The sequence below is a fragment of the Fukomys damarensis genome, unplaced genomic scaffold (assembly GCF_012274545.1).
Source record: "Fukomys damarensis isolate Sample0158 unplaced genomic scaffold, DMR_v1.0_HiC HiC_scaffold_36, whole genome shotgun sequence".
Lineage (NCBI taxonomy): Eukaryota > Metazoa > Chordata > Mammalia > Rodentia > Bathyergidae > Fukomys > Fukomys damarensis.
In genome coordinates this window covers 46,543,283-46,557,262 of record NW_022900948.1, presented here as the reverse complement: position 1 = coordinate 46,557,262, position 13,980 = coordinate 46,543,283, and the positions used below count along the sequence as shown (strand labels likewise).

Below are 13,980 nucleotides of genomic sequence, written 5' to 3'. Positions count from 1 at the left end.
CCCCCTTTCTCCCTCTCTCTCCTGCTCTCTCTCTTCCCCCGCTTCCCACCCTCTCAGTCCCTGATGCTTTATTTGGCTGTGGCTCATCCCCCCAGTGTTCTGTGCTGGAGGCTTGGGCCCCAGGTGGCCCCTCTCCCCAGCAGGCATCAGGGATCTCCAGGGTGAGTGGACTCTGCTCCCAGCTAATCAGCACTGGGTGTCGTAAGCTGTGATCTCGTGAGAAATAGCCGTGTGTGTGTGTGTGTGTGTGTGTGTGTGTGTGTGTGTGCGCGCGCGCGTGCACGCGCACACACGGCTTCAGGGTAGGTGTCAAGAAGCCTTGGGTGGACCAAAGGGACAACGTATATGTAATGTTCTTTGACGTGGCTGACGTCCCCCATGAGTGCGTGTCCCTTCTGTCCTGTAACCGCAGAGCATAGTGCCTTCTTAGCACAGCCTGCCAGATGGGCAGCTTGTCAGATTAGGAGATTTTCTCCAGTCTGATGGGACAGCAGCACCCCAGGGCAGTTTTCACCTGCATCTCCCTTTCAGCGAGTAAGGTAACATGGCTAAGGCTCGTGTACATTTTTTTCACTATGAACTTTCTGTTATCTTTTGGCTGTTTCCTTCTATCAGAAGATTCCCTTTTTTCCTCTTCTTTTCTGGTTTTCTGAGACAGAGTCTCACTATGTAGTTCAGGCTGGCCCTGAAGCCATACATAGCCCACCTGGAACTCCACAGCGATCCTCCTGCTTCAGCCTCTTGAGTGCTGGAATGAAAGGTGTGCACCGCCTCGCCTAGCTTGATTAGATTTTATTTGAAAGTAACATTTCAGGGTTCCTCTGCATTTTTACCATAGGAAGGTTGCTTGGGATATAAGTGGCCAATGTTTCTTGTCAGCTAATCATCTTTCTTCTGACTTAGCATTGCTTACTTTCCTTTTCAAAAATATAATTCATATATATTTAAAAAAAAACACAATCAAATAGAATATCGTTTAAGTACATGAATACTTCAGCTTTGGGAGAATAACAGGTGGTGCACAGTACCAAAATCTTATACACAGCCCTTTTGCTCCTCCTTTTCAAACAGTGTGCCTCGATACAATAATGACTGCCATGGAATAAATTCTCTATTCATTCAAGATTTTGCTTTGCTTACTTTCTTTTCACTTCACAAAAGGATTGTTTGCTTTTGGTTGTTGTTGTGGAGATCATCTCGGTTGTCAGTCTTCTATTGCTTCTGACTCTTTAGCCATTTTTATTTTCGGTTTTTTGAGAAAGGATCTCACTATGTAGTTGAGACTGACCTGGAACTCACTGTGTAGCCCAGGATGGTCTCGAACTCACAGCGATCCTCCTGCCTCAGCCACCCAAGTGCAGAGATTACAGACGTGCGCCACAACGCCCGGCCCTAACCGCTTCTTGTATAACCTAAAGCAGTCATGCCTTGTGGGTCCAGGCCATTGCTCAAGCTGGGTTCTCCTGCTGTAAAGTCTACCTGCCCTCGCACAATAGATCAAATTCTTGTTTCAACCAGAAACAAAGTTCGAGTCTCACCCACCCTCATCCATACCTTGGTTGCTGCATTGCTCTGATTTTGGTCTCTTTTTTTACCACCAAGAAGTTTGTACGTCAGTTCTGGGCCTGACTTTGATTGATCACAGTAGGCTCGGTCCCTGTCCTGTCTCTTCTTCAGGGCCCCACGCTTGGGACAGCACGTGGAGGGGGTGAGCAAGGTCCCTCCATGACCATGTCCGTGTACCCCAGGCTGCAAGGTGACTTGGAAACAGGATCTTTGCAGGTATAACTCAGGCAGACAGAGGTCCTGCTCCATGAAAGTGGGCCCTAAACCCGACGAGTGGTGTCACTGCAGAGAGGAGAGGACACACAGAGACACACAAGTGGAAGGCATGTGGTGCTCGGGACAGAGACCGGGAGATGTAGCTGCCAGCTGAGCGACACTGGATGTCCCTGTGGTCACCCAGGAGAGAGACATGGAACCGATTCTCCTTCTGTTCCCCAGAAAGGACCAACCTTGCTGACTGATACCTTGGTTTTTGGACTTCTGGACTTAAGAACTTTGAGGAAATAAATTTCTGATGTTTTAAGCTGCCCGGTTTGTCTTCATGGGCTACAGCAGTGCCGGGACACGCGGCAGCAGGCCACGATGACACCGTCCACGGAGCGTCGGGCTGTGGCAGGTGTCTGTACGCTTCCCTTGGACCGTCCCAAGAAGCTCTTTGAGTTGGATGTTAGGGTCGGCTCCATTCTGCAGATGGAGAAAGAGAGGCCTGGATTCCCCTCCAAGGCCACCTGCCAGGGGTGGGGGACAGCCAGGCTGCGTCTCTGCCCAGCGCTCTCCAGCATCCCCGGAGGCCCGGCTGGCTCCTCGCTGTACACCCTCGCTCCCTCACCTTGGCCAGCCCCCCCGGCTCACTCACCTCCCAAGCCCCAGTCTCTGCCCTCACATGGGAACACAACGCCACGTCCGGCTGCCCAGGGGATCGTCTTTCCCGCTCTCACTTTAGCCAGCCCCAAGATGACCCCGAGCCAAGTCCAGCCCGGCTTCTTCCTGCTTTTACGGACTCGCACCCAGCACCTAGCTTTCCTCCTCGCTCCTCCGCTCAGGTGACTGTGTCTTGCCCCTAGAGCGCCTCATCCCTTTCCTAGAGGGGCTCTCTGCCCACTCCATCCGCTCCCCGCCCGGCCGGAGGTGCCAGCGCGGGGACCTCCGTGTGGCCGTGTGGTCCGGCCCTGAGCGCAGGATGGAGTCAGCAGCTGTCACCTGCCGCGGCCCCGCACCCTCTGCTCGCGCCTGCTCGCTACAGAAGTGCATTAGCTCGTGAAGGGGACACATCTCCGTGACTCAGTTTCCTCGGCTATAGCAGTGCGCCTGCCTGGGGGCGGCTCCGGCGGGGGAGGTCCGCGCGCAAGGCCGGAGCAGTGCCTCCCCGACGCGGGTCCCGCGCACGGACCTTACCGCTTTACTCTTGCGCCCCTGGCTCCCCAGCCGCTCCTGCTGCTTCTTTCTGTCTCCTCACTGTTGCCTCGTCTCCCTGGCGCTTCGACTCTCCAGTTGCTCCTGACCAACTGCTACTTATTCCTCACATTTGAACCGAAACGTTGCCGCCAGCAAGCTTGTTACAGCGCTCCAGGCCACACTGCTCTAATTGCCTCTGGGCTCTTCTGTCCCTTACTCTGGTCTTGGAAGTCCTTCAGTCTGAGGGCTCTCTCTGGTCCACTCCCAAGCTCCGCCCTGCTTAGCGGAGGTGGCAGAAGGGACCCTGACGCACCTCTGCGGGAGGAACGCCTCTCCGCCAGGGCAAAACTCGGTGGGGAGAGCAGAAGTGCGGGGGTCAGAGAAGCTCCTCAGCCCCGGCCAGCGGTTACATTGCTGCTGTGATCACGATGGCAGGTGTGTGAATGAGGAGGGCCTGCTAACCCGCACGAGTGGAGGGAGTGACCCTAGCAGCCAGAGCTCCTGCCAAGTCTTGACAGGACAGCACCGGCAATGAGGCCAGTGTCCTCCACTGCGTGCCGGTGGGACCTGGTGACTTCCCCCCAGGGAATACGATGGACAAAGTGATGGGTTGTTGCTGTGGCCGGGACTGATCTGGGGGTATCTCTTCGTGTGTTAGAGGCGTGGTCCTCCAAGACGCCGTGCAGAGGTGGAGTCCAGTGGGTTCCACTCTACGAAGAGGCTAAGGGGTTCTTGTAGGGCTCTGAGTTCATTCTCAGCAGCCGATCATTATAAAAAGAGCGACCCTGGCCACTCCTCTCACTCTGAATGCCGTCTCATCCTGTGATCTCTCCCTCATCTACTCATTCGTGTTGCACTATCAACCAACTAGGGCTGATGGTGCCCAGGGCAGCCTCACCTCCCAGCTTCCAGAACTGTCATCTAAATAAATTTCATTCTCAACACATTATACAGCCCCAAGTAGTTTCTTATAGCAACAGAAAGCAGACAAACACAGACGCCGTACTTCCAAAGCTAGATAGACTCTCTTTCGACTTGCTGACACTCTCTTCTCTCTGTAGGGGAAGCCAGTTGCTGTACTGCCAGCTGCCCCGTGGCAGGCTCCACATGACAAGGAACTGATGTGTCTCAAACAATAGTCAGCAAGCAATGGAGCCCTCAGTCAATGGCCAAAGGAACTGAATCGTGCCAGCAATCAAGCGTATGCTTGGTGTGGATCCTCCCCTCGTCAAGCCTGGGGATGGCTGTATTCCCAGCCAGCAGCCTGAGCCAGAGGACTCGGCTGCACCATGACCTGTGTTCTGGACTCACGGAAACGTTTGGTTTTCTAAACCGCAAAGCTTCAGAATTGTTTGTTACACAGCAAGAGACCAAGGTGAAAGTTGGCATAGAAAAGCCAAAAAGCAAAGAGCTGAAACCTGTGTGTTGTTTTGAATGAACTCACCGAAGAGTGGTTGGAGAGGTCACCCTGCTGCACTTGAAAGGGAGGGATGGAAGAGCTTCCAGGCTTCTGGGATCTCCCCTGGGGGTGGCAGGGTCGATGGAGCAGCCTGTCTGTCTTTGCCAGGGCCGAGATCCTAGCCACACACATGATTTTCTTACTTTCTGGTCACCTGTTAAGCAAGGTTTGGAGAATGACTCATGGAAGTGATAATTCTCTGATCCACACCAGTGTTTTTATTTGCAAAAGAAAAAAATGACAGGCAAAAGCCACAATACTTAATTTTCTTTGAAAGAAGAAAGTCTTACCTTAGAATGGTTAAGACAAACAAACAAAAACCGTAGAGTAAGAAGATAAGAAATCTGTGTCCCTAGATTCCCTGTACACTGGTTAATTTTACATGCTGACTCCCCTGGGCCAGAAGGGCCAGATCTGTAGTCAAACAATATTCTAGATGTTTGCAGAAGTGCATTTTGGGTGACATTAGCATTTAAACAGGTGGAATTTTTAGTAAAGCCGATTTCCCTTCATAAAGCGGTGGGCCCACACCCAATCAGTTCAAGGTCTGAACAGAACAAAAGACCGACTTCCAGCAGGCGAGTGGAAATTCTGCCACCCTTGGCCTTTGCACTAGACTTGCAATACTGGTACTTCCCTGGTCTCCTGACTACCGAGGCATCCTGCAGATTTTGAACGCCACAGTCATGTGAGCTAATTCCTTAAAACACACACACACACACACACACGCACACACACGCACACGCACACACTTACCAGTTTCTCTGAAGAACTCTCAGGATCACTTTAAATCAATTAGTCGGTCAATAAACATCTTCGTAAATGACCTCCAGGAAAAAAAAAAGACAGAAACAAAGGTTATAGCACAGATTTCTCCTCAGAAACTGGGCAAATCAGGAAAAAAAAAACTGAATGAAATCTTGAAAAGCTAAGCGGGACACTGTCACTCTAGAGGTCTATATTCAGTGAAAACATGTTTCAAACATACAGCTGAAGCCACATAAGGGAAACATTTGAAGCCATAGACACGGGCAAAGGCTTCCTCACTAGGACTCCAAGAGCACAAGAAATAACAGCAAATGGGGTGATAGCAAATTTGAAAGTTTCTGCACAGCAAAGAAAACAACCGTCAGAGTGAAGGAGAGACAGCCTACAGAACAGGAGAAAATCTTCACCAGTCACTCTTCCGACAGAGGATTAGTATCTAGAAAATAGATAAGGAACTAGCAAAACACAAAAAAATCAGGTAGTCCAATCAATAAATTGGCAAATGTAATGAACAAACACGTCTCAAAGAAAGAGGTACAAATGGCTAACGAATACACACACAAAAATTCACCATCTTTACCTATGAGAGAAATATGCAAATCAAAACTACATTAAGATTCCCCTCACCCCGGTCGGACTGGCTGCCATCAAGAGTGTAATAAACAGTAAATGCTATCGATGGTGGAGGGGAAAGGAACCCTTCTCCACCGCTGGTGGGAAAGTAAATTCGTACAACCCCTATGGAAATCGGCATGGAGGTTGCTCAGAGAAAGGAAACATAGAGCTGCCACCTTATCCAGCTGTCCCATGGCTCGGCATATGCCCAGAGAAACTGATGTGGGGGTAATCAGCACATTGTGGGGGCACCTGCATTTCCGTGCTTAATGAGCACACAATTCACAATGGTTATTGTTGGTGGGAACCAGCCTCGCTGCCCATCAGCAGATGAGTGGCTAAATAAAATGCATATATGTATGGGGGGGCAAAACATATTTATACACTTCTGGAAAAAAATAGTATGATGTTTTCACAAGAGATGGTGTTTCCCTCATCTGGGGGACCCTAGAGGGTACCCTACATCACAGAAATCCCACTACACGGCTGGTCCCTAGAGAAGAAGTTGAAAATGTATGTCCAGCAAGCTCAGTGACCAAGGTTACCCAAGCAGCAGCTCGCCATACTAATAAATTTCTGGAAGCTACTGGCCCCCACTCTGAGCAGCTCTTGCCATTGTAGAGGTCAAAGGTGCCTTGTATTAATCTCGTGCTGTCTCAATGAATTTAGTATTAAAATATTTATACAATTTTCTCTCTTCCTGAACTGTATATACATTTTTATGATCTCTCTCTCTCTCACTCTCCATATACCTATCTATGTGCGTATACATTTGTATGTATGTGTATATATATGACTATTATAAATGTATACACCAAATGGAGTATTATGTAGTCATAAAGAAGAATAAAAATTTTGTTCTTTGCAGGAAACTGCATGGAGATCACCATGTTAGACAAAATAAGCCAAACTCAGAAAGACATCCGTAATATAAAGAATCTAAAAAAGATGACATGAAAGTAGAAAGGAGACTATTATTAGACAAGAGGAAAAGAGTATAAAGGAAAGGATAAACATGATCAAAATATATTGTACACATGGAAACCCAATATGTTGTAAAATTAATAGGCGCTAATAAAATTTTAATGAAAAAAGGAGACAAGCAAGCATGCAGAGGTAGTAACTAACAAACAGGCCATAAGCTCGTTAAGAAAATGCCCAGAGGGGTGCAGCCGGCTAGGAGGAATAACTTCAAATGTTCCTAGCACAGGAGGGCAACTATAGTTGACAACATTTAATTGAATATATGGAAATAGCTCGTGGAGGGCTCCCAGTCTCTCTAACACAGAAACGGTAAACGTCTGGGGTTAGGGCGAGGCCAGGAGCCCCATTATGGTCACTACCCACTGCTCACGTGGACTGAAATGTCACGCTACCCCATCGATACATACCACCGCCGTGTGTCAATTAAAACTTGAAAACATACTGGCAAACAATTGATTCTTTGAGGCAAGAATCACAGCAATGCTTTGTGGAGTTTACAGTCCATGGAGAAAAAAATGTGTGACAGGAGCGCAAAGTACAGAAGGCAGGAGGTAGAAACATACTGCTGAAAGCTTCTTCAGTTCTACTGACGTCGTACACTATCACTGCCCCGACTTGGACGCTCAGGGTCCATAACTGAGAGCTAAAGTACTCAGTCTCAGGTATTTCATTGCCGCAGTGGAAGTCACACCAACACCGATTAGGCTGCCGATTCATGTGTGAGGCGGGTATGACAACCCGTCAGGAGGAGGGAAAGGAAAAAGGCTTTGGTAGGAGACATCCCAGGCTGCACCACAGTTCTGGGGGCCAATGAAGAGTCCTGGGCCCACATCCCCCAGGGGAGGTGTTAGTGGCCCTGCTGGGTCCGCTGGTGGAAGTGGCTCACAGGACCACAGGACGTGCAGCCTCACTGCAAATGTGGTGGCACCGGCTGAGACCTTCATCAGTTAGCAGGAGACCCAAGTGACCCCTTTTCATGGCCTTCCCAGAGACCCAAATATTAAATGTCAAGTGTACATGTCAAGTATCAAGATCATAAATCTAGAAACCGTCTAAGAATACTTCTTTATAAAGGCTGAAAAAGCAGCTCTCGGATGAAACCTCAGAATCCCAAAGCGTGAGCCAATAAGAAAAAGCAGTGGGTGTGACAGCAACAAAACGAGTGACGTACAGTGTCAAGGGCTAACAGGTGGATAACAGATCGGAAGGAGACTCGAGGTATTGTCTAGCTGGCAGGGGACACAGTCACGGAACAGATGAGGCACTGCTGCAACTCCCCAAGGAGAAGATAGTAGTTCTTCGGGGAGAACCGAGAACCGTTGGAAGATAAGCAGCGACGGCTTCTAGAGAAACAAGACTTCCAGGGCACGAGGAAGGCACCAGGCCATTAAGTCAGAGAGGCAAATTAAAATAAAATGGGGGCACTCTAGTTCTGTGGTACTGAAAACAGTCAAGGGCTCATCATGCCAAGCATCGGTGGGGCTCTTCGAGAGCTTCTGATTGAAGTGCGGCTGGGACACGCACCCAAGAGAACATTAAAAAAAAAAAATAGAGTTCGCAGTCCACGGTGTTCACACGCCTCGGGGAGTTGGCACACGTCCAAACACATCTTAATTCCTGTTCTCACCCCGCTCCTGCCTCCATCGCCTGGTCCCCTTCCCTTCTGAGAAAGATCTATCTCCCGACTTCCTATTGCCGATCTCCTATTCTGTCATTTATTTATTTACTTATTTAGTTGTAACGGGGATCGAACTCAGGACCTTGCGCTTGCAAGGCGGGCGGCTATGCCACTGAGCTAAATCCCCGGCCCATTGATAAAATGAGGCCCCTGTACCCTAAGACCTGACAGGTTTAATCCATAGATCCCAAGGAAATTCTCAACCGGATCCACAGGGTGCAAATGCTGTGATGTTTTATCACTGTTGCTTCCTGTGGCACCTCGAGTCTGTCTCAGTGGAGCGGGGATGGACAGTAGATTCGGGTGGACGCACATCAGCGAATAATCATTAGCAGTTAGAAGCTGCTGCCTAGATGTACAGAGCAACATGGGCGCAGCCAGGCGGGGGAGAGAACTAAGAAACATCGCCATCTATAACACTGACACGAATCCACTTACGTGAATTAGAAATATACACGCATACATTTTGCAAGGACACAGCCCAACGGCCGAGGCTTGCGTAGATTAGAACACCGGCGTCTCAGTGCGGAGGGTACCAGATGCAGGGAGTGCGTGCGTGCACAGAAACGAGAGAGGGCCTTCTCACAAACCATCCAGACACTGAGGCAACCCGGCCGTTAGCACCTGTCGTAGGCTGGATTTGTGCCCCTGACATTCATTTGTATGCTGACGTTGGAACCCGCAGGTCTCAGAACCACACACCACGAAGGGCTGTGGCCAGTGCCCTTCATTTAGGTGAGGTCACACTGGGGTGGGGGGTCCCCAACTGGGTGCAAGTTCCGTCCTCCTAGAAAGGAGAGATGACTTTGGACAGACACAAGCGCTCAGAGAGAGCCTCGTGTGAACAGGAAGGCAGAGAGAGGAACGTGTCTCCAGGCAGAGAGCACCAGCTAGCGTGGGGCAGCCGCTAGAAGATAGGCAAGAGGCATGGAACAGCCCCAGAAGGAACCAGCTCCATGGATATCTTGATTTTGGATCTGTAGCCTTTAGAATCGTGAGACTAAAACATCTGTTGTTAAGCCACCCAGTTCGTGTAGTTTTATGGCAGCCACAGCCGATGAGCACAACATCTGAAATCTGAGTTGAAAGAGTGAGCCTCTTGCTTTCTCAGCAGAGGGATGCACCTCCTCCCCTCAAGAGATTTCACTCCATTCGAGCACAGGAGCAAGTGGGAGCCTTGAGCCGCCACTGCTACCCTGCCCCAGGGCAGGAGCAGCTCCTGGAGCTCCACCAACCCTTGGTCCCTCTCAACCTTCATCTTGACATTTGGTCCCAATGTCCCTGGCTTCTTTATTTCATTGTAGTTTTTTCTTTTTCTTTTTTTGTTTTTTTTTTTGAGACAGGGTCTCACTATGTAGTTGAGACTGACCTGGAACTCACTATGTAGCCCAGGCTGGTCTCGAACTCACAGCGATCCTCCTGCCTCAGCCTCCCGCGTGCTGGGATTACAGGCATGCGCCACCAAGCCCGGCTTGCTGTAGTTTTTTTCTTTTTAATTCACACACAATCCTGGAACTGTACGTACTGATGGGATCCCGTGTGATATTTCAATGCCTGTGCTGCTTGGGGCTTTGACCTTGGACTGGAAATGTTTCAGGGGCCTCATGCCCATCTCGCCGCCTGGGGGCAGCAGAGCACTTGAGAGTTGGGTGGGAGGCAGGCCGGTCCACACAAGCTCCGCAGGTTGAAGGAAGAGCTCGGAGCACGAGGGCCTGTGCTATCCTGAGAGGACTTCCTGGTGGGCTCACATTGGCGTGGAGTCTGGGAAGGAGAACAGGTACGATCCAGGTGAAGGAAAACACTCTGGGCCTGATCTAGCTTCAGATGGTTGTCAAGGACAGAAGCTGGTGGCAGTGAAAGAGAAATGTATTGAAAAGGTACAGAAGCATTTTCCAGATAGACACAGAGAGCATAGGCAGAACTCAAGGGCACTGGGCGGTCATCCTGCAGCTGTCCCTCCTCCTCAGGGGCCTGTGTCCCTTGTGGCCCCGTCTGTCCCCTTGTCTGGCAGGTGTTTTTTCCCAGCTGGACTTAGCCGCTGACCCTCTGCTGTCCAGGGTGCTGAGGACCACCGCTGCATCCAACTCTGTATGACCCCAGGGACCAAAGCGTCTGACCCTGTCACACAATCCCAGCGGGCCCCCGAGAGGGTGTGTTCTAACTAACCTGGTGCCCTGGAGCACAGCAAGTCCAGCGATGCTCTCCAGAGGCCTGCAACCCTGTGAACTTTGGATTGCTCAGAATCTGGCTGGCTCAGCTGAGGGAGGTCCAGTCAAGTGTGTGCCTGTGTACGCATGAGAGTTTGGAGCGGCCCTCTCAGTGGGCAGCCCAGGCTGTGCGGGCAGATGCTCTTAGAAGGGGCTGTAGCTGCTGGGATCCTGGCAGGAACCAGCAGCTCCTCCCAGGGAGGATTATCAAGGCACAGGTTAGACACAGGAGAAGGGGTTGTACCTGGGGGCTAGTGACAGTCATCTCCTTCAGGTGTGAGGAGCAAGGGCAAGGGAGCCCTTTCCAACACAGGACAAGCCAGGTCCCACAGCAGGCAGGCAGGAAGGCTCCTTCTCCCTCCTCTGCTTCTAGCTCACTGTGATCAAGTGCAATAGAAAGCCAGAGGGCCAGCTCAGGTGTGGCAGGCAGGGGTCCCGACAGAGAAGGGCCCATGGGGAGTGACCACCACAGGGTGAGGAAGCCGCCTGCGCACAGCAAGAGGAGACGGACGAATGGGGAGAAACCTCTCGTGTTCCACACCGGAAGACACAGCAACTGGAGACACCAGGACTGCGGAGGACCTCGGGGGTCACCGTGAGGAACTGGGTCTCCATTCTGAAGCTGCATGGCCGCTAAAGACTGGAAGCCTGGGCAGGAGGTTGTCGCACACAGCCCTTGCAGCAGAAGCCAAAGAAGATTCAAATGGATGAACCTCGGGGGCTCCTTCCAAGCCTCAGATTTCAGTAAACCCAGAAGTCTTTCTGTCTGCAAGGGACAGAGACTCACTGAAATCACCATTAATAAAAAATGGTGGCTGTGAAACCCAGAAAACCAAAGCAAAGTTGCTTCCAGGGACTCCAGAAATGCAGAGGATAGCAGCCTGCTTTTCTCTCCCTCCTTCACCCCTCCTTCCTTTCTGTTAGTTTGCTGTTTTTGAGACAGGGTCTTACTAGGTGGTTCAGAGCGGTCCTGAACTCACTACAGAGCTCAGGGGCCTCAAACTGGCAGTGATTGTCCTGCCTCAGCCTCCTGAGTGCTAGGATTACAGGCAGGCGCCATCGCACCCGGCACTCCCCTCCTTCCCTTCTGCTTGGGATGAAGCCCAGGGCCTCGTGAGCACTACACACAGGTTCTACCACTGAACTATGCCCCCTGTCACTCCATCTCTCTGCCTCCATGTCTCTTTCCTCTTTTGGCCAGATTACTCACATAGCTTGCTACAGTACAGGGGAAGGAAGAGGCCACAGCCTCCACATCCTGACCCAGAAGAGTGAAAAAGCTCTCTGAACTTGCATATAGAAAGACCGGGAGCAGTACTCTGATTGGCTAAACTCAAGTCACATGTCCAATTATAAGCCAATCATTTTGGCCAGATGTTGGGACTCTTGGATTAGCCTGGAGCAGTGATCCAGGCTCGGTGGCATAAAGCAAAGCTGTGATGGTCAGGCTCGCTGGCACAGGAGAAACTGAGGAAGGCACTCAGCCTCCTCAGAAGGGGGTGGGAGGAGGCTGCATAAACACAGACATCCTCTGTAGGTATCAAGTCAGCAGTGCTTGCACGCAGGGCTTAACCAAGAAGCCCCTGCCACAGGAGGCTCCAAAATGGTACAAGAAGGAGGTGGCCCGATTAACACGTACTTAGCAAAAGATAAAAAAATCAACCCTAGAGAAGCAGAGCATGTCTGGGCAGCCCAAACTGAGAAGAGCAGAGCTCTAGTCTGTCCCTCCAGCCTCTTCTTACAAGCCCCTGGTGGTCCACATTGCACTAACAATTACCATTCTTCTTCCAGACACCGTATAAACAGCAAGAATGCGGTTATGGCCCTCCAGAGAGCCAGCGGTGGATGAGCTCTGTGCATCACTGCTCCCTTCCATGGCCAGCAAATTCCAGCAGGCTGAGGTCACAGAGCCAAGGAAGGGAGTGCAGGGAGGGGGTTCCACTCTTCAGTAACCATGACTCTGCCAACCCCGGAGGTCTCAGAATCTCTGAACACACTTGGGTCAGCAGAATGGCGTGCACGCAAAGGCAGGAAGCGGTTCCCATGAAACAGTGTGAGGGCTGGTGGAACTGAGAGCACCCAGTTCCTTCCACTTCTCCCTCTCCTTTACCATCTCCAGGTGGTCAGTGCTTGGGCAGCTAGGGGTCAGCGTCTGGTGGACCAACTTCCGGGATGGGTGCACACAGACAACAAACTCAGTTAACAAAAGTGACCTTAACTGAATAGGGATCTGTGCCAGGTCCATTTATTTAATGTCTCACTGAAAACACTCCATGAGGTAGGCATTATTACCTGTGCTGTGGGTGAGAAAGACTGGTTTCCTGAGTTGGTGTGACGGCAGAAAATTATATTCAAACTCTAGACTGAGCTGAGGCTCTTAGCTTCCCCTACCGTTCTCCTTAGCCTCCATGGCCCCAGACCTATGGTTATGAAGCCGGCTCACTGATTCAAGGGCCCCAGGGGATCAGAGGTGGGCGGGGAACACAGGCTCAGCTGTCTGAGGGGGATGAACTTAATTCTCACCAAGGCACCATGGTGGCTAGCAGCAGACCTCCCCTGGGCAATCCTGGGCTTTCTGGGAATTCTGACAGCACCCACCGCGCTGGCAGCTCACATACCTGACCTCTTCACCACACTCCTAGAACTCACTCAGCATTTTCTGGCTGTGCCGGCCTTGCTCTGGATTCCCTCGGCCTAGAATGCCCTTCTGTTCGCAGCCACCTCTCCCGCTTCTGTTTCTTGACACCCACCTTTCTTTTAAACCCTGGTCTAATTCCCACTCCTCCAAGAAACCCTCATGCCAAAGTTGGATCTCGTCTCACGCTCTGACCCCTCTCCCGGCATCTCATCTGAGTCTTACGCTAGGGGTCATCCAGCTTCCTAAATCTTTTCCATGCTGTATCTCTTCGATTTCTCATTTCAATATTGTGCCCATTTCAGAGGAAGAAAGTGAGGCTTGGAAGGACTTAAAGCCTTGCCACAGCTAGGAAACAGCAGCATAGGAAACGAGTCCTAGCGTTCTGATGTTACAGCTGCCTTCTCCTGTAAGGCTGTTTCCCTTAGATGGCCCTAAGTGTGAAGGGTGGGTAACTGGAAGCCAGTGCGGTTCTCCAAGGAATGGATTTTCGCAGTATTCGGCAAAGGAAAGGACTGTCCCGGCCCTTTTTCCGCCCTTCTCCTGACAACTGCAACTCTTCTGAGTCTCAAGCAAGCCCTTCACGCACGCGGGCCCCAAGCGCTCTTCGGGACACCTATGAGCACCCAGTGCGCTAAGGGCCCAGGCACCTAGGCGAGCGCGCTCCCGCCAC

At 51.1% G+C, this 13,980-nt stretch overlaps 1 long non-coding RNA gene across 2 annotated transcripts in view; it reads right to left on the bottom strand.

Annotated features, from left to right (window-relative positions):
• Positions 1-13,970, bottom strand: part of LOC104864457 — a 16,300-nt gene extending 2,330 nt beyond the window's left edge. The window contains exons 1-8 of one of the 2 annotated variants that reach the window (XR_002025470.1): positions 12,450-13,970; positions 10,917-11,049; positions 10,632-10,749; positions 9,991-10,309; positions 5,177-5,247; positions 4,406-4,574; positions 2,031-2,250; positions 1,555-1,848 (exon numbers count right to left, since the gene is read on the bottom strand). This is a non-coding gene — a long non-coding RNA (uncharacterized LOC104864457). The remainder of the gene's footprint in view (positions 1-1,554; positions 1,849-2,030; positions 2,251-4,405; positions 4,575-5,176; positions 5,248-9,990; positions 10,310-10,631; positions 10,750-10,916; positions 11,050-12,449) is intronic. The other variant, XR_004515381.1, reaches the window with a different exon arrangement.
• Positions 13,971-13,980: the final 10 nt, after the last annotated feature.